This window comes from Pinus tabuliformis, chromosome Q (genome assembly GCF_031772625.1).
Source record: "Pinus tabuliformis cultivar Carrire ecotype Pingquan chromosome Q, CPIR1, whole genome shotgun sequence".
NCBI classification, from domain to species: Eukaryota; Viridiplantae; Streptophyta; class Pinopsida; order Pinales; family Pinaceae; genus Pinus; species Pinus tabuliformis.
In genome coordinates, this window is record NC_142296.1 from 171,685,195 (window position 1) to 171,708,412 (window position 23,218).

General features: G+C 31.4%; 1 long non-coding RNA gene across 1 annotated transcript; it reads right to left on the reverse strand.

The window, feature by feature from the left end:
- Nucleotides 1-21,997: 21,997 nt before the first annotated feature.
- Nucleotides 21,998-23,113, reverse strand: LOC149218786 (uncharacterized). Its single transcript, XR_016248650.1, has 2 exons — nt 22,527-23,113; nt 21,998-22,370 (listed from the first exon to the last, which is right to left on the reverse strand). It is a non-coding gene; the product is annotated as an uncharacterized LOC149218786 (long non-coding RNA).
- Nucleotides 23,114-23,218: the final 105 nt, after the last annotated feature.

Here is a 23,218-nt window from a genome sequence, read left to right on the forward strand (position 1 = left end):
CAGTAGCATGCATGGAAAGAAATCTATTAGCGAAAACAAAACAAATTCGGGGAATGACATAACACATACTTAGGAAACTGATGAGCAAGATTGTGCAATTTATTCTAGGGGGCTGGGTGACTGGCTGCCAGAATTGCTCAAAAGGTAGTCTAGGCTATCTGGGAGGCAGGACTGTAGCTAGATCTTCACAATGCGCAATCCAGACTGGCTGCTGGCTACTAGGATTGCGCAATGCGCAATCCCAACTGGGAAGGACTATAGGCTCCGGGGCTACATTGCACAATTTTCTGGGATAACAGTGAGTGTCCCTCAGAAATGCACAAAAAAGTCATGGAGGATAGTGCTAGGCAGAAATACGCATTGATGGTGAGGAAGGCAGAGCCTTCCTTCCTTAGATTGTGCAATGTTGTCCAGTTGAAGGCAGAGTTTGGGCTAAGTTTGGCTCGACTCGTTGATGGGAAACTAAAAGCAAATAAGATAGTGAATTCATTGTGACACTAAGTGATGGCATAAGTGATTAACAGTGCATGCAAACATGAATGAAAGATTCAACAAATAGATCAACATGCATGTGGGTGAAGTGATTCGCTGGATCGACGAACGTTTGTGCAGAACAATTGCATGCATGCGACAATAGTGTGATAGCAACGAAAACTAAAGTAGAGCTAGGACAAGCTAGTATACATGTAAATGACAGCAAGCGTTCAAAGAAATCAAGCAAACAACACTCACACAAGCGAATACAAAAAAAGAGATAGAAATGCTTAAAAAGACAAGTTGAGGCCACTTACCCGTGAATAGATGAGCCTAATGTGTCGAAGAGTCCTGGATATGCTGTGGGATGTCAGAGCTCCAAGATCGATGTGAAGGAATGAGCTTTGATGCGTCGAATAAATAAGTTTCGGCTCATGATGTGCATGCCACAAATCTAGGAAAAAGCGACACTTGGAGGGAAGTTTCTGAAATAAGTTTGCATGTAACCTCCGGCTACTAAAAATAGCTCCCTGAATCATGGGATGCCTTTTTCATGTTGCCTTTTTCTATTCTGGGAAAAATCAAGTCATGTATGCATGCAAGTCATCGTTTCCTTGGTCCTGGGTGGAGCTGGTCAACCACACTACGCATGCATGTAGCTGCTCAAATGCTTGAGAAAAATGTATATTTCTGGATGGGAGTTGGGCTGAATGGCCAGGAGGTTTGTGTAATTTCTGGGCTGAGCAGCCCTATTGGGGAAAATTTTGAAATTCTTGCTAGGAGTGTTGATTGGCAGAATTGCACAATCTTGGAGCCCAGCAGGCTGCCAAATAGGATTGCACACTTTCTGGAGGGAAGGTTGGTTACCCTCCAGAAATGCACAATTTTCTTGGGGAAGTTGCTCAGCCTGTAGCTGGACTAAGTTCGAGTGAACAACCTGTGAGGGGAGTACATCAAGCTATGATCAATAGGCTCCCTTTATGCAAGAAAAGCATTGAAGCTTGTGTACTTGACAGAGCAAGACAAGGTGCTATGAGAGGTTGGTAGGGAGGCTCCAAAACAAGGCCAAGGAAAAATTTTGGAGGCTGGTTGTAGCCGCTACAACACCAACTAATAGGATGATACCGATCATTAAATTATTTCAAACAAGTGAAAAAGAAATAAATTTGGAATGCATGAGTCTTCGAGTATGTCTGAATCAAGCAAAAGAATTAGAGATTCCATGGAATTAACTTTAACTCACCATGACTAAACAAAATTATTCAAATGTAAAATGGAAATAGCTTGAAATGATTACATGAACCTTTTAATTTTTCTTCCATAATTGCATAATTACTATATGTCTTATGTTTTGTCCTCATTTGTGTATCTTATGATTATTATATGCTAGAAATGCAGACCTTCTTAGGTAATTGCGTTAGACTTGGTAATATTTTTTGAAGCAAGAGACTTATGCTAGAGAGCTAATAAAATCTAGACAAATGGAAAAGAAATAAATTTGAAATATATGATTCTTTGAGTATGTGCAAATCAAACAAAACAATTAGACATTCTATGGCATTAACTTTAGCTTCTCCCATGACTAAACAAAATTATTCAAATGCAAAATGACAGTAATTTGTAACTACTGCCTAAAATTTTTATTATTTTTCTATAATTCCATTATTTTACTATTTCCAAGGAAGATAAATAATCATTTATTAGTTGTTAATTTATTAATGACAAATTTATTATTTTCCATTTACAGCTAATGTAGTTACTTTGGGCTTCATATTTGTCTTCCAATCATCAAAGTAACTTCATTTCTCTCCACGTAATGAAATAAAGAATTTTACAACTAGAGAAATAATGACACCCAAGTGAAAATATCTGGATCATGTTTCAAATATGATTATAGATTCAATATTTCCTTTTGTTCTCTCCTTGTGGAGAGAAATGGAAGTTAGCCATTTATATCCACACTTATGCACAGACTTTAGAATATAAATAATCATTTAGTAGGGGTTGTTGATTTATTCATGAATATTTTATTATTTGTCATTTACAACCAAATGTAGCAAATCTGGGCTCTATATTTGTCTCCCATGAATCAAATTAACTTCATTTCTCTTTAAGTAACACAAAAAACTAATTTTTGACTAGAAAAATCATTACACCCAAGCCTAAATATCTAGAATGCTTTCCCAACACAGTCTTAAAATAAATATTTTATTTTGGGGCCACCTTGTGTGAAGAAGTAGAACTTACCCTTTTACCTCTACACTTCAACATACACTTTAGCCTCGTGCACGCCTTTCTTCCAGACAGAAGTTAGCTAAAGTGTAAGCCTCCCTGGTTTAATAGTATCACTAGGTCTAAAACTGTGGAAAACATGTGTGGAGGTCTTTGCACAAGGTGGGGTAAATAGGAAGACTATATGGGTTGTTCTTAATAAAACAATATAGTCACCAAACTTCTTTCAAGTGAAAATTTAATTAAAAACTACGAACATTGATGATATAATCCATTTGTCATAAAGTTGCAAGTTCAAACCAAAAGCTAATTAAAACGGAAAATTTATGCTAAAAAAATAAATACCATAAGTGGCATTTCACTTGAAGTTTGAGAATAATCATCTAAACTTAATTAAAACTATATATGTCCATTTAAGAACATTGATGATCAAATGCACCTACTGATTTGGCGCAGTATTAACACACCTTGAACATTTATATATCATATTTGTTGTGAACAAAGTAACCTATCAAACGAGAATTGTACCGAGTTCTCACTTTTCTAGAGTTGCAAAAAGTCATGCAATTTTGAAAAGTGTTGATTTAGAATACACTTTTTTTTGGGAGTACATTTTTCACACTTTAAATATTTTTATTTTAATAAGTATGCACATTTTTTTTAAATGTTAGTAATTTTCATGCCAATTTTGAAAAGCGTTGATGCGACATCAGCCCCTTTTTTGGGGGTTTATTTTCTACACTTTAAATTTTTTATGGATAATTTTTAAAAAATGTTTATGGTTTTCATGCCGTTTTTGAAAGTAGCTTGAACCATTTTTTTAGGCATATTTTAAACAATTTAAACTTTCTTATGTCCTAAGTATGCACAATATTTTTTTTTTAAATGTTGATTATTTAACAATCTTTCAAGTTGTCTTATTCCTCTTCTTATTTTTAGTCCTAAGACGTTTTTCTTTTAAGGTTTTCCAAACTAGTGGTTTTTGTTTTTATTTGCAATGATTTTTTAAATGATTATTTTATTTTTTTCGCAAAGTTAAAAAATAATAATAAAAATAATATTTTGGAGTTAAGATTTTTTAGATATTTTTATATCCTTAATTAATACTTCAATACATATAAAATAATTGTCATTAAAGTCTGCATGGGGTAGCTCAAGTGGCAGTGGCTGTGGAAATGAAGTCTCACTGAATCAGAAGTCTTGGGTTCAAATCTTGGGCTTTCCTTCCCCCGTACCAAGCTTACAAAAAAAAAAATTGTCATTAAAAAATAATAATTTTAAACACTCAACAAAAAAAATACACATGTTGCATATAGATATAATTAAAAAATACATATTATGAGACATTTTCGCTAAAAATTATATTAAATAAATAAATTTTGTAAAAAATGAATAAAAAAAGTTTGAAAAATAACAATTTTTATGAATTTTCTATCCAAAGATACTAAAATTTGATTTACTTTTTTAAATAATTCACATAAAATTTTAAGTAAAAACACTAAAAATAATGTAAAAAAATTAGAACATGCAATTAAAAAAAACAATAAAAATGATAAATTATAAACATATAAATAAAAAAATAAAAAATTAAATATTAAAAAAACGTAAATAAAAAAAACATTAATTAAAAAAATAAAAATAAAATAAAAAATTGAAAAGAAATATTTAAAAAAATGAAACACAAAAATTAAAAAAATAAATAAAAATAAAAATAGAAAGTAAAAAAGTTAAAACAATATAGGAAAAAAGATATTAAAGTCAAGTCTTTTTGCACAATTGGTTGAGGATGCATCTCATTAGTAATGAAACCCAAGATCAAGCCTCATAGAGGGTGACTGTTCCCTGTGATAGGGGGAGGAGACATGCTAAAAAATCCAGTCAGCATAGGGATGTTGTGGCTCAAGCCAGATGCAATCCTCAGGTGACTACAACTTAGATGCCCATGGATCATGGCTCCTCAAACCACAAGTCAAGCTTGAAAGATGGCATATAACTTGACTATATATATGTGTGTGTCTATATATATATATATATATATATATATATATATATATATAACACTTAAAAAAAAAAACTCATTACCCAAAAAAAAAGTCATTACCCCTAACTAGGTGCCATGGGTGGTGAATTTTAGTTATATATATATATATTATATTTTATATTTTTTTATTTTAATGATTATTTTTTTTGAATTTTCATATATATATATATATAAATGCCATTTATTTTTTAATTTATTATTATTTTTTTAATTTTGTTATATTCATTTTAATAAAAACGTTAATTTGTTTTAATTTAATATTTATTATGGTTTAAATAATTTTTTTAATTTAAATATTTTTAAATTGGCATATATTTTTTTGGATATCAATTTTTATTTATTTATTTATTTTTTTTGCCTTATATTTAATTTTTTTCTTTAAATTATGTTTTTTTAAAATATGTTTTTGGTTTTTTCAATTTAATATGCGTTTTTTCTATTCTTGAGTTAATTTAGTTTTTTTAAACAATTTTTATGCTTTATTTCTTTGGTGGCTTATATATATAATGTTTGATTTTTTTGTTTTTTTAATTTTTAATGTTTTAATATAGTTTTTTTTGGTTTATTAGTTATTATTTTTTAAAATTGTGTGTTTTGGTTTTACTTCTAAGTTTTTTAAATTTTTGTTTTGTTTTGTATTTTTGGTTTTTATTAATTTATTTTGATAGAGATTGTGTTGATCCTTGACTAACAACCTAATCTCATTATGTGTCAATTTAATAGTTGATTTTAAAGTTTTCTTATAATGAGTCAAGTCTGCCCCAAAATTGTGTCAATTTCATAGTTGATTTTTAAGATTTCATTGCAATGAATTTACTTCACCTTCACTACGTGTCAATTATATGGTTGATTTTTAAATTTCTATTGCATTGTGTCAAATTCTTTTATGCTAAAATTTTAAAATAGCTATACTTTTAGTATTTAAAAAAGAAAATACTCTTGGTATAATGATTTTCATCTAGTTGTTCATTTTTAAAGTTATTTTTAGTCATATAATTTTTTCATAATGCCATGGTTGAAATATATTGAACTTTGTGATATTTGGTTTTAATTTCATCTTTGAAAATTTGACAAAATTTTAAGGTTTTTCTTAGTCATGATATTTTATCTTTAATGCTATGGTTGAAAATAGTTATAAGTATTTTATTCTTAATGTCATGGCTAAATATTGTTGGAATTTTAATGCTTTTCGGAGAGAAGATATTTTATCTTTAATGTCATGTCTGAAAATTGTTGAAATTTTAAGGTTTTTGAGAGTCATGGTAATTTATGTTTAACACCATTGCTAAAAAATGTTGAAAATTTACCCAAAAAAATTCCAACATCAACACTTTTAACTTTAAGGTGTTTTTTTGCATTTAAAAATTGGTTTTCACTGCGAGTTTTAAAAAATATTGGAAATTTACCCTTAAAAAATGTTGCTCCAACATACACACTTTTCATTTTCCGAAGTTATTTTTCATGTTTTCTGGGGAATTTTAGCTAGAGTTCTCGTTTTAAGGTTACAATCCCCACTTGATAAGTTACCTTATTTGTAGAGAGGCCAATTTGGGATTGATGCTATAAAACTTGGCATGGAGAAGTTGAGCTACAATTGCACATCCATTAGTAATCTAACATAACAACAATTTAGTGACTTATGATGGAGACTTCATAGAATCTATACAAGTGAAGAAAATAAATAAATTTGAAATGCATAAAATTACTTATATGAAACTATGTATTTGTGAATCATATTTCCTGACATTTATTTTAGCTCCACATATGACTAAACAAAATTATTCAAATACAAAATGGGAATAACTTGAAACTATTACTTGAAACTATTAACTTTTTTTTCATAATTGCATTATTTTATTACTTACAAAGAAGGTAAGTAATTGTTTATTAGTTGTTATTAATTTATTCATGATAACTTTATCATTTATCATTTACAATCAAGTGTAGTCACTTTGGGCTCTATATTTCTCTTCCATGCATTAAAGTAGCTTCATTTCTCTTCATGCAATGAAAAAATAGTTCTACAATTAGAGCAATCAGTACACCAAATCTAAATATCTGGGTTGTTTTCCCAACACGATAATAAATTAAATATTTCCTTTTGGATCCACCTTGTACATGTCAATGGAACTTAGCCTTTTATCTACACACTTTCGCACATGCATTTCTTCCATAAAGACTTTAGCTATCGACAACTTATATATACTATAATAATACCTACCATACATAATGAATAACAAAAATAGAAAAAAATGGATACACTACTTTTTAAAATGTTTATAGATTGCATGAATATATATATTTCAAAATGATTCGAGCTGAACCCTTGAAAAGAAAATAAAAACCATCTATATAATCCAAGTCAAATTTCATGTGTGCAGAAGAAAATGTGTTCATTGCTCCACAAACACATTGCCTCCACACACTCTTCTCATACACATATCCCCTCTCCCACGCATCCTTTATTATGCAGGCATTGTCAACTTCGCAAAACTCTTGTTTTGCAAAATTACTTCTTCTGCGTGATAAGTCTATAACTCGTGATTTATGGAAGTGCTATAATCATCATTGAACTTCATATAGGGCTATAATAATTGTCTATGCCCATGAGCACTATAAAGGTGAAGCTAATATGACTATACTCTTATTGTTCTATTCATTAAAAATGTCGTTATCTATAGTAAATTGTGAGCTAGATTCAAACAATGAGAATGTTTTTAAAACTATAATTCTATGAAATTTGATTATTTCGGCCCTTCTAAAATTATAGGTTTGACAAAATTGGTGATAAACTTAATGTCACAAGATTATATTTTGGTGGATTTAAATTTAAGTATAGTGGCTTAATAGCATACACAATGAAATGCTAAAATTATTTCAAAATAGTTATGCATTTTTTTCTATTTTAATTTAATTCGATAATCAAAAATAATAATATATAAACAAATGTTATATAAAATGACTTATTTTTTTTTAGCATGTAATAATGATAAGCTATAGTAATGGCCAATAAGTATTATAACAAATCTTCATACATAAATTTCCATGAATAAAAATCTTATTATATATTTTTTAAAATATAAAAATATTTAACTTATTATTATTTTAAAATTATAATTGTGTTAAGAAACAAAACCATACTTACACCAATACAAATAATACAATACTTTCTATATATAGAGTTCCAACTCATTTGTTATGTGTACACACTCACATACGTTGAATTTCTTATATTAATTTATTTCTATTTATTTAAGTGTGTACACACTCACAATATATTACAAGAAGGGATCACGAGGGCCGGAGCAGACTTCCACTCTGGGCTCCATACCCATAACCAGACAACCAGAATCTTGTTATAAGAAACAACGAAAACTAATTTATTATTTTTTAAGTATTATAGATTGAAGTTAAAAGTGAATGTAAGCTTTGTTCTTGAAATATTTAAGAAGAAAAACTACGTTAGAATTTGTGCTTATCTAACTGTCAGGTGGACACACTATTCAGCTATAATTTATAGTGTCTACCCAATTAAAACTAACTTATTATTTTTAAGTATTATAGATTGAAGTTAAAAGTGAATGTAAGCTTTGTTCTTGAAATATTTAAGAAGAAAAACTATGTTAGAATTTGTTTTTATCTAACGGTGAGGATTCAGCTATAATTTATAGTTTCTACCCAATTAAAACTAACTTATTATTTTCAAGTATTATAGATTGAAGTTAAAAGTGAATGTAAGCTTTGTTCTTGAAATATTTAAGAAGAAAAACTGTGTTAGAATTTGTGCCCCCCACTATGTCTGTTGCTACTGCGCTTCCCTTTCCTTTTTACGTAGCTCTTGTTCCTTTCGAAGTTTCTCCCTCAGATCATGTAACTCCTCTTCTTCTTCCATTCTCTTCTTATCCCTCTACCTTCGTGCGACTCGCTTGTCGCGCTGGTGCCTCTTTGCCTCTATAGCCATAGCTGATTGTTTTACAAGTGGATCTTCTCAAAACTCACAGCTTTGCTCCTCCTCCATGTGATTGACGATATTCCTCTTCCCTTTCTCACACACTGATATGCCTGGCTCTACTACCTCTACTGCTACTTATGCTACTGGTGCTACTTTTGGTTCTCTCTGTGATGCTACTTCATGTTGGTTCGATAACCACTCCACAGAGAAGCCGACCTGTTCATTGGTTCTGGAGGAACTGTAGCAATACCTCCATGAGTCCTCCTCAGTGCAATGAAATGCCCCATGGATCCAGTTGAAGTGAACTCTCGTGTAGTGATCCTTCACAATGCAATGTGGGTCATACAGATTGTAGCTTCAGAGGTCGAACAAGTACTTCTTCATCTGTTCTTCTTCGATATCCACTTGCTTGATACTTTGTATCTCATATAACCCAATCCATAATGGAAGAGAGGGCCAAGGTGCTTTACTCTTTCGATGCAATATAGCTATAAATCTTTCCGAGATTTGATTTGCTGCTTCCCGCATGACAAGTACGTCCAAGGAAAACTTTGGCAGAACATGCAGAGGCTTCTCTACACTGAACATTCAGATGAAAGTGTAGGACGGTGAGGCATACCAATCTGCAATGCGTATCAATGCCTCCATTGCTTCCTTTAACATGTGGGGTGGATCCTGTTTGAATATCATCTTATACATTGGGGTAAAAATATTGTCGAACAACCGTGTGATTACTCCTCTAAAGCTGCATTCTGACAACAAATTGAGATATGTGTTCATAGTAGTTTCCCTTGGTGACCTTGCCCACTCCAATCCCAGAAACCCCTGTTAGGCACAAACTGCATCTAAGATGTAGGCATACATATAAATATCTGCATGCATATCTCCAAGTGACTGTCAAGCCTTAGCTACTTGTTCCTTTAGTTGATGAACCAATATATCGAACCAGTTACATGGTTTTCCTTCTCTAGTTAGTTGGTCCAGTCCAATCACCCAACTCTGTGGAAAGGTTTCAGTGCTTTCTTGGCCATATAGTTGACATGAAAATATGAACAAGTATTGTTATGCCTTCCTTAGTATCTTCAAATTGAAGATCTGGTTGGATGTCATCCTGAATCGAGCTGGCTCCTTTACCCAGTCCTTCAAAATGTCTCTGTAGTTAGCACTGCTATTGGGTAAGCTGAATGGAGTCTTCATGATAGTCACGGGCTCTTACATCTGATACATCTCATCATAATCTCGTGCCCAAAAGGTTGCAAGGTTCATCCCACTGACACTACTCAAGGTCATCATCTCTCGATTAGTGTGAGAGACGATCAAGTGTATCATGTCCGCGCATGGGAACACAGGGTATCTGCATTCAATCTGGTACAAGCGGGACTTGTGAATGTTCACGTACACCTCACAGTCTTCGAGGTCTTCCCCAAAGGTGCCTGCAAATGTTTCATTGACCTCTTTCCACTTTAATTTGATGTCCTTGTCTACATACATCTTTGTATCTTCATAGATCGGCAGACTAGAGGACACTTGCTCAACTGGTAAACTAGCTACATTTCCATTAGTGTCCTATGATCATGTTCTCTTGGAAGCCATTGAGACAGATGAACACCTAAAAGATCTAGAGACAATAGCATGCATGGAAAGAAATCTATTAGCGAAAACAAAACAAATTCGGGGAATGACATAGCACATACTTAGGAAAATGATGAGCAAGATTGTGCAATTTCTTCTAGGGGGTTGGGTGACTGGCTGCCCGAATTGCTCAAAAGGTGGTCTAGGCTATCTGGGAGGCAGGACTGGTAGCTAGATCTTCACAATGCGCAATCCAGACTGGTTGCTGGCTACTAGGATTGCGCAATGCGCAATCCCAACTGGGAAGGACTACAGGCTCAGGGACAACATTGCACAATTTTCTGGGCCAGCAGTCAGTGTCTCTCAGAAATGCACAAAACAGTCATGGAGGATAGTGCTAGGCAGAAATACGCATTGATGGTGAGGAAGGCAGAGCCTTCCTTCCCTAGATTGTGCAATGTTGTCTCGGTGAAGACAGAGTTTGAGCTAAGGTTGGCTCAACTCGCTAATGGGCAACTGAAAGCAAATAAGATAGTGAGTTCATTGCGACACTAAGTGATGGAATAAGTGATTACCAGTGCATGCAAACATGAATGAAAGATTCAAAAAATAGATCAACATGCATGTGGGTGAAGTGATTCGCTGGATCGACGAACGTTTGTGCAGAACAATTTCATGCACGCGACAATAGTGTGATAGCAACGAAAACTAAAATAGAGCTAGGACAAGCTAGTATACATGTAAATGAAAACAAGCGTTCAAAGAAATCAAGCAAACAACACTCACACAAGCGAATACACAAAAAGAGATAGAAATGCTTAAAAAGACAAGTTGAGGCTACTTACCCGTGAATAGATGAGCCAAATGTGTCGAAGAGTCCTGGATATGATGTGGGATGTCAGAGCTCCAAGATCGATGTGAAGGAATGAGCTTTGATGCGTTGAATAAATAAGTTTCGGCTCATGATGTGCATGCCACAAATCTAGGAAAAAGCGACACTTGGAGGGATGTTTCTGAAACAAGTTTGCATGTAACCTCTTACTACTAAAAATAGCTCCTTGAATTATGGGATGCCTTTTTCATGTTGCCTTTTTCTATTCTGGGAAAAATCAAGTCATGTATGCATGCAAGTCATCGTTTCCTTGGTCTTGGGTGGAGCTGGTCAACCACACTACGCATGCATGTAGCTGCTCAAATGCTTGATAAATATGCATATTTCTGGATGGGAGTTGGGCTGAATGGCCAGGAGGTTTGTGTAATTTCTGGGCTGAGCAGCCCTGTTGGGGAAAATTGTGCAATTCCTGCTGGGAGTGTTGATTGGCAGAATTGCGCAATCTTGGAGCCCAGCAGGCTGCCAGACAAGATTGTGCACTTTCTGGAGGGAAGGTTGGTTACTCTCCAGAAATGCACAATTTTCTTAGGGAAGTTGCTCAGCCTGTAGCTAGACTAAGTTCGGGTGAACAACTTGTGAGGGGAGTACATCAAGCTATGATCAACAGGCTCCCTTTATGCAAGAAAAGCATTGAAGCTTGTGTACTTGACGAAGCAAGACAAGGTGCTATGAAAGGTTGGTAGGGAGGCTCCAAAACAAGGCCAAGGAAAATTTTTGGAGGGTGGTTGTATCCGCTACAACACCAACTAATAGGATGATACCGAGCATTAAATTATTTCAAACAAGTGAAAAAGAAATAAATTTGGAATGCATGAGTCTTCGAGTATGTTTGAATCAAGCAAAAGAATTAGAGATTCCATGGAATTAACTTTAGCTCACCATGACTAAACAAAATTATTCAAATGTAAAATGGAAATAGCTTGAAATGATTACATGAACTTTTTAATTTTTCTTCCATAATTGCATAATTACTGTATGTCTTATGTTTTGTCCTCATTTGTGTATCTTATGATTATTATATGCTAGAAATGCAGACCTTCCTAGGTAATTGCGTTAGACTTGGTAATATTTTTTGAAGCAAGAGACTTATGCTAGAGAGCTAATAAAATCTAGACAAATGGAAAAGAAATAAATTTGAAATATATGATTCTTTGAGTATGTGCAAATCAAACAAAACAATTAGACATTCTATGGCATTAACTTTAGCTTCTCCCATGACTAAACAAAATTATTCAAATGCAAAATGACAATAATTTGTAAGTACTACCTAAAATTATTATTATTTTTCTATAATTCCATTATTTTACTATTTCCGAGGAAGATAAATAATCATTTATTAGTTGTTAATTTATTAATGACAAATTTATTATTTTCCATTTACAGCTAATGTAGTTACTTTGGGCTTCATATTTGTCTTCCAATCATCAAAGTAACTTCATTTCTCTCCACGTAATGAAATAAAGAATTTTACGACTAGAGAAATAATGACACCCAAGTGCAGATATCTGGATCATGTTTCAAATATGATTATAGATTCAATATTTCCTTTTGTTCTCTCCTTGTGGAGAGAAACGGAAGTTAGCCATTTATATCCACACTTATGCACAGACTTTAGAATATAAATAATCATTTAGTAGGGGTTGTTGATTTATTCATGAATATTTTATTATTTGTCATTTACAACCAAATGTAGCAACTTTGGGCTCTATATTTGTCTCCCATGAATCAAATTAACTTCATTTCTCTTTAAGTAACACAAAAAACTAATTTGTGACTAGAAAAATCATTACACCCAAGCCTAAATATCTAGAATGCTTTCCCAACACAATCTTGAAATAAATATTTTATTTTGGGGCCACCTTGTGTGAAGAAGTAGAACTTACCCTTTTACCTCTACACTTCAACATACACTTTAGCTTCGTACACGCCTTTCTTCCAGACAGAAGTTAGCTAAAGTGTAAGCCTCCCTGGTTTGACAGTCTCACTAGGTCTAAAACTGTGGAAAACATGTGTGGAGGTCTTTGCACAAGGTGGGGTAAATAGGAAGACTATATGGGTTGTTCTTAATAAAAAAATATAGTCACCAAACTTCTTTCAAGTGAAAATTTAATTAAAAACTACGAACATTGATGATATAATCCATTTGTCATAAAGTTGCAAGTTTAAACCAAAAGCTAATTAAAATAGAAAATTGATGTTAAAAAAATAAATACCATAAGTGGCATTTCACTTGAAGTTTGACAATAAACATCTAAATTTAATTAAAACTATATATTTTATGCATTTAAGAACATTGATGATCAAAATGCACCTACTGATTTGGAAGTATTAACACACCTTGAACATTTATATATCATATTTGTTGTGAACAAAGTAACCTATCAAACAAGAACTGTACCGAGTTCTCACTTTTCTAGAGTTGCAAAAAGTCATGCAATTTTGAAAAGTGTTGATTTAGAATACACTTTCTTTTGGGAGTACATTTTTCACACTTTAAATATTTTTAGTTTTATAAGTATGCACAATTTTTTTAAATGTTAGTAATTTTAATGCCAATTTTGAAAAGCTTTGATACAACATCAACCCCTTTTTTGGGGGTTTATTTTCTACACTTTAAATTTTTTATGGATAATTTTAAAAAAATGTTTATGGTTTTCATGCTGTTTTTGAAAGTAGCATGAACCATTTTTTTAGGCATATTTTAAACAATTTAAACTTTCATATGTCCTAAGTATGCACAATGTTTTTTTTTAAATGTTGATTATTTTTCAAGTTGTCTTATTCCTCTTCTTATTTTTAGTCCTAAGACGTTTTTCTTTTAAGGTTTTCCAAACTAGTGGTTTTTGTTTTTATTTGCAATGATTTTTTAAATGATTATTTTATTTTTTTTCGCAAAGTTAAAAAATAATAATAAAAATAATATTTTGGAGCTAAGATTTTTTAGATATTTATATATCCTTAATTAATACTTCAATACATATAAAATAATTGTCATTAAAGTCTGCATGGGGTAGCTCAAGTGGCAGTGGCCGTGGAAATGAAGTCTCACCGAATCGGAAGTCTTGGGTTCAAATCTTGGGTTATCCTTCCCCCTACCAAGCTTACAAAAAAAAAAGAAAATTGTCATTAAAAAATAATAATTTTAAACACTCAACAAAAAAATACACATGTTGCATATAGATATAATTAAAAAATACATATTATGAGACATTTTCGCTAAAAATACATTAAATAAATAAATTTTGTAAAAAAAATGAATAAAAAAGTTTGAAAAATAACAATTTTTTTATGAATTTTCTATCCAAAGATAATAAAATTTGATTTACTTTTTTAAACAATTCACATAAAATTTTAAGTAAAAACACTAAAAATAATGTTAAAAAAATAAGAACATGCAATTAAAAAAAACAATAAAAATGATAAATTATAAACCTATAAATTAAAAAATTAAAAAATAAATATTAAAAAAACGTAAATAAAAAAAAAAAAAAACATTAATTAAAAAAAAAAAATAAAAAAAATTGAAAAGAAATATTTAAAAAAATGAAACACAAAAATTAAAAAAATAAATAAAAATAAAAGTAGAAAGTAAAAACGTTAAAACAATATAAAAAAAAGATATTAAAGTCAAGTCTTTTTGCACAATTGGTTGAGGATGCATCTCATTAGTAATAAAACCCAAGATCAAGCCTCATAGAGGGTGATTGTTACTTGTGACAGGGGGAGGAGACATGCTAAAAAATCCAGTCAGCATAGGGATGGTGTGGCTCAAGCCAGATGCAATCCTCAGGTGACTACAACTTAGATGCCCATGGATCATGGCTCAAGCCACAAGTCAAGCTTGAAAGATTGCATATAACTTAACTATATATATATATATATATATATATATATATATATATATATATATATATATAAAACACCTAAACAAAAAAACACATTACCCAAAAAAAAAAAGTCATTACCCCTAACTAGGTGCCATGGGTAGTGAATTTTAGTTATATATATATATATATATATATTCTCTATATATTTTTTATTTTAATGATTATTTTTTTTGAATTTATATATATATAAACCATTTATTTTTTAATTTATTATTATTTTTTTAGTTTAAATATTTTTAAATTGGCATTTATTTTTTATGGATATCAATTTTCTTTTATTTATTTATTTTTTTGCCTTAATATATATTTTTTTTTAAATTATGTGTTTTTTGAAAATATGTTTTTGTTTTTTCAATTTAATATTTGTTTTTTCTATTCTTTTATTTTTAATGAGTTAATTTAGTTTTTTTAAACAAATTTTATGCTTTACTTTTTTGCGGGTTATATATATATATATATATATATATATATGTGTTTGATTTTTTGTTTTTTTATTTTTTTTTTAATTTTTAATGTTTTAATATAGTTTTTTAAGTTATTATTTTTTAAAATTGTGTGTTTTGGTTTTACTTTTAAGTTTTTTTAACTTTTGTTTTGTTTTGTATTTTTCGTTTTTATTAATTTATTTTGATAGAGATTGTGTTGATCCTTGACTAACAACCTAATCTCATTATGTGTCATTTAATAGTTGATTTTAAAGTTTTATTATAATGGATCAATTCTACCCCCAAATTGTGTCAATTTCATGGTTGATTTTTAAGATTTCATTGCAATGAATTTACTTCACCTTCACTACGTGTCAATTATATGGTTGATTTTTAAATTTCTATTGTATTGTAGTAACATCCCTAAATAACTCGGTGTAAAATTATACAGTTGAGTAAATAGTAATTCTTTTAAAAGATTACGAATTAGTTTAAAAACTAATTTTTGTTATTTGTAAAAACTAATTGAGGGGAATATTTTGGCTAATTGTGCGTGGAGCCCATTGGTCCTCTACACCTGTAATAATTGTAAGATATGGCCGGGGAGAAACGGATCTTGCGAAGCCATTTTTCTGGTGCGCTAGGCCAAGGAGTATTACGGAAGATATTATTGTTCAGTCAATTCCTTAAGTGAAATAAAATATTCATAACTAATGAAGTTCAACATTTTCCATTTTAGTTAGGGTTCATTTCTTGACAACTGCCCTCAACATTCTTTATTCACGGGAGAGATTGACTGTGACCGGGGGAGCAAGCATAAGTTCTCTCCAGTAAAGGGACTCACTGTAATCTTTTGGTGGCATTTATTGCAATGGGTATGCATCCATAGCATGGTACAAAGGCCACTTTTCTCCAGAGATCTACAACGGGAATTGATCGAGGGGCGGATTTGGTGTTCAATGGAGTTCGGGAGACGGCTCCTCGGGGATTTTTAGTGAGAAACACTTTGTTCTATAGTGAAAAACACTTTGTAGACTGGTCTGCGACAGGCCTGGTACTTGAGTAGTTGCGATGAGACTTACGTTTCATGCCCTGAACTACATCATTAGTGGGAAACTTGTTATTGTTGTTGGTTTATGGGCATATTGTTTCAATCGGCTACATTTATGTCAAATGGAAGCGAGCTCCTGTTGACTGTGATGCGACCTGGAAGTTCTTTCGCCGTGTTGAAGGTGATGAAGGAAAGGAGGCTGCCAACATAAGATAAGTAAATGCATTATTTTTTAATATATAGAGAAAGTATTTTAATGCATGCAGTAAAAGATTAAATATTTTATATGTTTTCTTGGTGGAGAAAACATGTTAATGCCTGCGGTAAAAGATTAAATATTTTATATGTTTTCTTGGTGGAAAAACATGTTAATGCCTGCGGTAAAAGATTAAATATTTTATATGTTTTCTTGGTGGAGAAAACATGTTAATGCATGTGGTAAAACATTAAATATTTTATATGTTTTCTTGGTGCAGAAAACATGTTAATGCATGCGGTAAAAGATGATTATTTTTATATGTTTTCTTGGTAAAGAAAATAGGTTAATGCATGTGGTAAAATATTGAACAATTTATATGTTTTCTTGGTAAAGATGGTATTTTAATGAATGCATATAAAGAAATAGCAGTTAAGTTGGATTGTATTGAGAAGGGATATATGCTTTATTGCATTGGGATATTAGCTAATTTAGAAGTTTTTGTGAAATAGTTATGCAATGCATGCATGATAGAAATTGCTAGTAATGTGCTTCTAAGCACATAGGTAATCATACTAACTTTCTTGAAGAAAGAGTATGTTATATACACATAAATATGGTTTCTTTTTAGGAAAAAGTACATTCTTCCTGCATGAAAATAATGACTTTATGGGAGATCTGTTGAAAACAAAAATAGAGGTTCTTTCCTTTAAAGACACATATGAATAGTGTTCATACAAGAACCAAGAATCCATACTTGTTTTGTGGAAAGATTATGTGCTTGAAGTAAAAGTAATTGTGTTAGGAAAAGAAACACATGTGCATGCAAAAAAAAGGGGTAGTCTTTGTGACATCGGAAATATGATTTTGTGTGTACGTAGAGAAAGTGATTATGTTATCTTTTTTGGAACTGATAATCTCTTGAAAATATTGTTTGCTAGATGAGTTGTGTCAAATTCTTGATTGTGGTCCATAAAAGGTTAAGTTAATCCTTGTTATTGTTTCTTGATTTTTATGCATTGAGAGGGGTATCTATAATAACTTCTTGAAAGGGAAACATGAGAAACCTACATATAGAAAGATAAGAAATGAGGTTATAATGACTTCCTTTTAAGAGAGAAGTATGTAATTGTTTATAGGAAATGATGGTAGAATTCTAAGAATGAAACTTGTGCTGCATACATTAAAGAATGGCTGTTATGATAGGTTATTGGATGCACAAAGAATGGTCATTGTGTTATACATTTTAGTAGAACTAATGAGTTAGATCTCTTAAGAGAGTTGTGCATGAGTGTGAATAAGCATTGTGGAAAGTAGAACGAGTATTTACTTGAATATATGTACTAGTTAGATATTATGTCATGCTTGCTCATGCATATGAGTAGATGTTAAAAGATCTCTTTTAGAGGTTACTTATTGATTGATTAATATGGTATCTAATCTTGTTGCCAAGCTGGTTGATGATAACATTGACAGGAAACGATGGCGAATGGAGCCAAAGAAAAGTGATGTTTAATGTTGTGGCAGGAAAAGGATTAATGGTCCATGTAGATGAGTACAAGTTGCGGGATCGTACATTGCTAGAACAATCATGCCACAAGGAATGTTGCATGTGGCGGTATGTAAGGAAAGGGTTTCATGGAAATTGTATTAGCTTTTAGGTAGTTATGTGATGACTTAATGATAATTCATTGTAATGATTTTATAACAGTGGTTAAGGGATAGAATCCCTTATAAGCCATTGAGTGAGGGGTGAAAACCCTCACGAACGTTTAATAATAAGATTTTTGTTGGTTTTCACCCTACGGGGTTTCCAGGGTATATTGGTGTTCAATGGTGTGATTGCCTTTTGTGTCAGTTTGATGATGATGAATCCTTGATGTTGATGGTTCTTTATTTGATGGCATAATCATAATGTCAAAGCATGTGATTAACTAATATGGTTAAGGAAATCATGAAATGGATGCAAGGATTCATGAGACAGTTTATGTTATTACACTACCACAGTGGTGGTTAATGGTTAAGCAACTTACTATCTTCTATTGCAATTTACTTGATGTGCTAATGTACATTATATCTAATGGTTAATGATGAATTGTGGAGTTGTGAATTGGATAATTACTTGTGGGTAATTTGTATAAAAAATTCTAACTCCCTACTTTTACATGCGAGGTTACCGGGGTATGTGACAATTGTGTCAAATTCTTTTATGCTAAAATTTTAAAATAGCTATACTTTTAGTGTTTAAAAAAGAAATTACTCTTGGTATAATGATTTTCATCTAGTCATTCACTTTTAAAGTTATTTTTAGTCATATAATTTTTTCATAATGCCATGGTTGAAATATATTGAACTTTGTGATATTTGGTTTTAATTTCATCTTTGAAAATTTGACAAAATTTTAAGTTTTTTCTTAGTCATGATATTTTATCTTTAATGCTATGGTTGAAAATAGTTATAAGTATTTTATCCTTAATGCCATGGCTAAATATTGTTGGAATTTTAATACTTTTCGGAGAGAAGATAATTTTATCTTTAATGTCATGTCTAAAAATTGTTGAAATTTTAAGGTTTTTGAGAGTCATGGTATTTTTTCTTTAACATCATTGCTAAAAAAATGTTGAAAATTTACCGAAAAAAGACGTTATTCCAGCATCAACACTTTTAATTTTCAAGGTGTTTTTTTGCATTTAAAAATTGGTTTTCATTGCGAGTTTTAAAAAGTATTGGAAATTTACCCTAAAAAAATGTTGCTCCAAGATACACACTTTTCAATTTTTTTAGGTTATTTTTCATGTTTTTTGGGGCATTTTAGCTAGAGTTCTCATTTTAAGGTTACAAGTCCACATTTGATAAGTTACCTTATTTGTAGAGAGGCCAATTTGGGATTGATGCTATAAAACTTGGCATGGAGAAGTTGAGCTACAATTGCGCAATCCATTAGTAATCTAACATAACAACAATTTAGTGACTTATGATGGAGACCTAATAGAATCTAGACAAGTGAAGAAAATAAATAAATTTGAAATGCATAAAAATACTTACATGGAACTATGTATCTGTGAATCATATTTCATGACATTTATTTTAGCTCCACATATGACTAAACAAAATTATTCAAATACAAAATGGGATTAACTTGAAACTATTACCTGAAACTATTAACTTCTTTTTCATAATTGCATTATTTTATTACTTACAAAGAAGGTAAGTAATTGTTTATTAGTTGTTATTAATTTATTCATGATAACTTGATCATTTATCATTTACAATTAATTATAGTCACTTTAGGCTCTATGTTTCTCTTCCATGCATTAAAGTAGCTTCATTTCTCTTAATGCAAAGAAAAAAATAGTTCTACAATTAGAGCAATCAGTACACCAAATCTAAATATTTGGTTGTTTTCCCAACGCGATAATAAATTAAATATTTCATTTTGGACCCACCTTGTACATGGCAATGGAACTTAGCCTTTTATCGACACACTTTCGCACATGCATTTCTTCCATAAAGACTTTAGCTATCGACAACTTATATATACTATAATAATACCTACAATACATAATGAATAAAAAAAAATAGAAAAAAATGGATAGACTACTTTTTAAAATGTTTATAGATTGCATGAATATATATATTTCAAAATAATTCGAGATGAACCCTTGAAAAGAAAATAAAAACCATCTATATATTCCAAGTCAAATTTCATGTGTGCGGAAGAAAATGTGTTCATTGCTCCACACACGCATTACCTCCACACACTCTTCTCATACACATATCCCCTCTCCCACGCATCCTTTATTATGCAGGCATCGTCAACTTCGCAAAACTCTTGTTTTGCAAAATTACTTTTTCTGCGTGATAAATCTATAACTCGTGATTTTCGGAAGAGTTATAATCATCATTGAACTTCATATAGGGCTATAATAATTGTCTATGTCCATGAGCACTATAAAGGTGAAGCTAATATGACTATACTCTTATTGTTCTATTCATTAAAAATGTCGTTATCTATATCGTTATCTATAGTAAATTGTGAGCTAGATTCAAACAATGAGGAAGTTTTCAAAACTATAATTCTATGAAATTTGATTATTTCAGCCCTTGTAAAATTATAGGTTGACAAAATTGGTGATAAACTTAATGTCACAAGATTTATATTTTAGTGGATTTAAATTTAAGTATAGTGGCTTAATAGCATACACAATTAAATGCTAAGATTATTTTAAAGTAGTTATGCATTTTTTTATTTATTTTAATTTAATTCGATAATTAAAAATAATAATATATACTGTTATATTGGATTTAAATTTAAGTATAGTGGCTTAATAGCATACACAATTAAATGCTAAAATTATTTTAAAGTAGTTATGCATTTTTTTTTATTTATTTTAATTTAATTCAATAATAAAATAATAATATATAGTGTTATATAAAATAACTTATATTTTTATGCATTTTTTATTTATTTTAATTTAATTCGATAATTATTTTATTTATTTTAATTTATTTCGATTATAAATAATATATAAACAAGTGTTATATAAAATGACTTATATTTTTATATTTTTCTGAGCATGTAATAAATGACTTATATTTTTATATTTTTCTGAGCATGTAATAATGATAAGCTATAGTAATGGCGAATAAGTATTATTACAAATCTTCATAAATAAATTTACATGAATAAAAATATTATTATATATATTTTTTAAAATATGAAAATATTTAACTTATTATTATTTTAAAATTATAATTTTGTTAAGAAACAAAACCATACTTACACCAATACAAATAATACAATACTCTATATATATATATATATAGAGTTCCAACTCATTTGTTATGTGTACACACTCACATACGTTGAATTTCTTATATTAATTTATTTCTATTTATTTAAGTGTGTACACACTCGCAATCTATTCCGAGAAGGGATAACGAGGGCAGGCGCAGACTTCCACTGTCAGGATTCAACTATAATTTATAGTTTCTACCCAATTAAAACTAACTTATTATTTTTAAGTATTATAGATTGAAGTTAAAAGTGAATGTAACCTTTGTTATTGAAATATTTAAGAAGAAAAACTGTGTTGGAATTTGTTCTTATATAACTGTCAGGTGGACATACTATTCAGCTATAATTTATAGTGTCTACCCAATTAAAACTCTAACGGAAGATTGAAGTTCATCGCACATTAATACGATATAAATAGGTCGTTCACATACACAAAATAGGATAGGTATAAATGAGATCAGATTAGATGGCACAACGAGAAGGAAAGTTTCTTTACAAAATAATTTATCACCGAAACTCATGGATGACAATCTATTACGAGTAGGGATCACGAGGGCCGGAGCAGACTTCCGCTCTGGGCTCCATACCCATATCCTGGGGAATCAGGGCCTGTGGGCTCTAGGAGCCACCCTTTCTTCCTTCTTATCGACAACTGCACTCACCCCCTCCCCTTCCTCTACTGTGGCGAACCTGCAATCATACGGACACACATACGGGCAGCATGGCGGGTCGCAGTTAGGAGGACAAGAAGCGGACACCATTACACCAGCAATACAGGTAGCTGCTAGAAGAAACAACATTCCAATCATCAACATATGGCCGCCTCCAATCTTGAATTTCTGCATTCTCTCTATAAAACAGTAGCAGAAACTTTGTTAGGCTTCGTACCCTTCCCGGAATCCTGCAATGCCTTTTATATGAATGCAAGAAAGAAATAAAGCACGAAAATGAATTACTCTCTCACAATGTCATCCATATAAATAACAACAGTTGCTTGGCTTCATACCTTAATCTTCCTACCCGGGATCCTGCAATACCTCGGTATCAATCCACGGAAGAAAATAAAATACTTGAATTACTCTCTCTTGTTATCCATATAAATAACAGCTGATCAAAAATTTTAACACGTCTGCCCTCTGGAGCGACACATTCGCTTTCGTCCGTCTGCCGTCTGGAGTTTGAGTTCTAAATAGAGCAGTGGGAGTCCAATGCAGAGTCAACCAAGCAAGAAGGTGGGGGACCAGAGTTTGGGGTACCTAAAATGATGATCATAGTAGAATAAGTCCGTGAGATAGACACGGTCCAGACGCAACACTTTCTTTATAGATCTATGAAGGAGGAATCTACCCTCTCTGGTCAAGTTGATTACATATTCCACTACAGAGATCTCCGATCGGTTCAGGAGACCTACAAGAGCTGTAGATCCAGAATCTGTGAATCAAAGAACAGGTGGAAGCATTGGAGAAGTAAAAGGAAATGCTACGAACGCAGGAAGAATAGGCGGGGTAAAACACAATGGAGGAAACAGGCAGAAAAACTTATCACATGACTTCGTCTGACTTGGACTCTTTCCCGACACTTGCCGTCTGCCGTCGTCCGTCTGACTTGGACTCTTTCCCGACACTTGCCTTCTTATTTATAACTCTTAAAGCCTTTGGCAGCCTTCTTATCAGATAATGCTTTGGATTCCTCTTTTCT